Raw genomic sequence first — 3,745 nt, forward strand, 5'->3', positions numbered from 1 at the left:
CCCCAGCACTCGGAGCCACAGGCTTCATCATCTGCCACTGAGGTGGTCCTGCGTGGGGGGCAGGGCTGGCACCGCCCCTCCATGGCCACACCTGCCTGGGGCTTTCAGCTTATGTACCACCGTCTGCTCAACACTCCAACTTACACCCTTTCACTGGATTCATTCTGCCTGTATCTTTTGGCAGCAACTGTCTGAGTATCTCAAAAGGTTTCAGAAGAAAACAAATCATTATGCTGTGACTAAAATTTCTGAAAATGATTTTTGAAAATTATTCACAAGTTTAAAGAGGAATCCTGAGCTATACACCCCAATGTCGAGGCTATTTCTGAGGATAAGACAGATGCTCATGTTCTTGAATCATTCCAATAGGGAGCATCTATTAAATGGATTGTGGTATAAACTCTACAATAAAAAAAAAATCACAAAGTGCTCAGTGTCATATTTGCTGGCTTACTACTGTAGTAGTGACATTTTTAAAAAGAGGCTTAAATTCTGGCTACTTCTTACTTGCCCCAGTACATTCTAGGTTTTCTTAATTGTTAATATTTTTCACCAAAGAACATGGGTTATTTTAAAGTTTAACTGGAAAATATATTAAGACGAACGTGAAAAAAAATCATAATGAGTTCTGAAACCAAACCCACGTAAATATTCTAAGGTCAGATCATTCTCACTCCTGGGCCCTTCCTTAGTGTGAATAAGGGAGCGTTCAGCCCTAGCTGGTTTGGCTCAGTGGACAGAACGTCAGCCTGTGGACTGAAGGGTCCCGGGTTTGATTCCGGTCAAGGGCACATGCCCTGGTTGCAGGCTCGAGGCAGCCGATCAATGATTCTCTCTCAACATTGATGTTTTTATATCTCCCTCTCCCTTCCTCTCTGAAATCAATAAATATACATTTATAAAAATAATGGAGCGTTCACCCTTAAGTCAATGAAAGGCGGACTCACTTCCTCTGGTGGACAAAGGAGGCTTGGCTGTGCTCCCGAAAACTTCCACTAGGGGGAGATTGTTACAGGACAGCCCAGGCCCTTCAAGTTCCAAGCAACCCCAACTGATTTTTATTAGTGATTCTTGGAAGCAATAGAACCTCTTCTCATCGTCTCATGAATATCCAGCTCATAATAGCAGATCCTATTTTGATCTCTGCCCTCCTCAGCCACCCACACTTCTAAAGACAGGTAGCTGATGACTTTTTTATAAGCGATGCTACCTCCCTTACAGCTGCAGTTCTCTGTCCTCATCAGTCCCTCATTTGTGATGCAAAATCTAAAAAAACTGCCATGGGAAAGTGGAGACTTTCCATGCCAGCTCAACAATGAAATATCTATGGCCTCCTAGAAGTTCCAAGTTACTCAGCCAAAGTGAAAAGCGACCCATCTAAACACCTCATCTGATTGGGCAGGGGCGAGGCTGTTGGAGCTGCTGCCTGTACTCCAGGCTGCACCCACGAAGGCCGTCCTGTGCTGTATGTCTTCCAACGGGCACCTGGGCTCCCAGGTGGGCAGGGCGGCCACCATTAAGAAAGCGTTTGAGAACTTTCACATTAAGCTGATTTAGAAGTCGTGTGCAGGCGCCCACAAACAGAAGGCCCTATCGCCTGAGGAAAAACGTATTCCCCAAGGGCCAAGTGGGCCAGGGTACCTCTGCCCACAAAAAAAAAAAAAAAAAAAAAAAAAAAATTAAGTGGAGAGTTTGTTGAACTCTGAATGAGCAATATGCCCTTTAAGCAGAACTGCCCCCATCACAGCATTTCAGCATTCCTTTGGGGGAACCTAGGTGTAGTTTCGTGAAAAACCTTATGTGATGGAAAAAGTCATACCCTCGTTATAAAACACGTTTAGGGATTTTAAGAAAATGCAACCCAGGCATATAAACCTAGAAAACCCCTCAAGAACTTCCCTGGTCATTTCCTGCCTTTGTTTTTTATGGTCTTCCTCTAAGGCCCTACTTGCAACTTCATGGGAGGGAGCGCCCGAAGGAAACTCACCCCTCCATTACGCTCACCTGGTTTTAAAAATGCTCCCTGAAGACAGTGAACTCCACCGCCCCAACCTCTCCCCTCCCCTTCTTAAATCTCAGTCCTCTTTCGCAGCATGGACTGGGACCACAATTAAACCAACCATATATTTTCTCTTTGCTGGTTTCACATTACAACTTGCAGTGAATTCTTTTTCCAGAGGCTTTTTCCTTTAAAGAAAACCTACAGGGCGGAGATGAGGAAGGACTCTGACAGAACTTGGAAAAACAAAACTCTTAACTGCAAATTTAAAAACTAAACCCACCACAATGTAAAACCTGGTGCTGAATGGAAGCTAAGACACACACTCCAATTCGCGTGGTGTCTGCACCTCAGATGGCAGCCGGGGTCCCAGGCTGGCTCCTCAGTGCGACCCGGAAGGGGAGCTCATGTGCATCTGCCACTCGTTCTTACACTTTATGACCTGTCTGCAAACCCGAAACCAAGGGCACCCCTCCACCACCTCGGTCATCCCTTCTCTCCCTCCTTTGGCACCACTGTGGGCAGAGGCACAGAGCTGCTGCTAAGCCAGGCTGCCACCAGGCCCCTCAGCGCGCACTGCTGAGCATTAAGAGCCATCCTCGGCAGCTAACTCGCGTTCTGACAGCGTTGCTGTGGCTTCCTGGGGGTCGACCAGCAGGTCATCCACTTCCTTTTGCTCAAGGGGATCCAAGTCATGGCAGAATTCCGTGGGAGTCCACATCTTTACTCAAAGATTTTGGCAAATTATGTGGGAATGGAAGCTGGCCAACATTTTTATACCCTTTAGAGGGGTTGATTTTAAGAAGAGGGCCTAGCAGTTCAAGGGCTTGTTTCACTAGGGATTGGTGGGAGGTGTGGGGAAAAGGCAGAGGGTTCCGGGTCACAGCCTCTTCCTGGATAAGCTACCCATCCAGATGCACCCCTCGCTCAGTAACTGAGACAAGGATGCGGGGGCCTGGGATTAAAGGCGACCCCTCTAGTCAAACTGACAAGGGAGGAGGGACTCCCGGACACCACAGCTCCCCATCCCCACCGAAGTCTGAGAGAGAGCAGCACAGGACACAATTACAACTCTAGAAAAGTAAATACATTTTGAGGGAACAGACATCTGCTTCAAGCAGTGGGGGAACCTCAAGCTTCCATGATTTGCAGAACTGAATCCATACCTGTGAGACTGTTATCAACCAATGGCCAGCTAGCTGTGTCTCAGTGACCTGCAGCAGCCAATTTTTTTTAGTTTGGGGGGATGAGGGGTGCTAAACCCCAGTATTTGGAGATGAAAAAATGTACTGAATAGAGGACATGAGTAAATGCAGAAGCTGTAAGGGGGAAAGGGTGCAGGAGAGCACTGGGCAACGTTAATTGCTCTGTGGGGGGCCGGAGGAAGGAAGCGCGTATCAGCACAAGAGAATCACCGGATCCAGGTCAAGCAGAGATGTGATTAAGGAAAGGACATGCAGAGTGCTTTTTCAAACAAGACCAAGTTTTGTTTTACTGGGAAGAGAGTTAATGAAAAGAAAAACACCCACCCTCCCTGCCAAGGGCTGGGCATCCCTAGTTCCTGCAATGCCCTGACATCTGTGTAGCCCATCCCTGCTCTGGAGAATTTGGCAGCAGAGGCTGGGGCTGGAGAAGACAACACCCCAAGCCTTTAAAGTTTCACATCCCTTTTAGATGTGTTGCTACCAAGAGCTAAAACTGTACACCCTTCCTCATATCCCACATCCAGCAGGGCCCACAGCCTGA

At 47.4% G+C, this 3,745-nt stretch overlaps 1 protein-coding gene across 1 annotated transcript in view; it reads right to left on the minus strand.

The window, feature by feature from the left end:
• RREB1 (ras responsive element binding protein 1) overlaps positions 1 to 3,745 on the minus strand; it is a 146,361-nt gene that overhangs the window by 6,135 nt on the left and 136,481 nt on the right. The gene's annotated exons all lie outside the window — the stretch shown is intronic.

The sequence above is a fragment of the Myotis brandtii genome, unplaced genomic scaffold (genome assembly GCF_000412655.1).
Source record: "Myotis brandtii unplaced genomic scaffold, ASM41265v1 scaffold1144, whole genome shotgun sequence".
Taxonomy (NCBI): domain Eukaryota; kingdom Metazoa; phylum Chordata; class Mammalia; order Chiroptera; family Vespertilionidae; genus Myotis; species Myotis brandtii.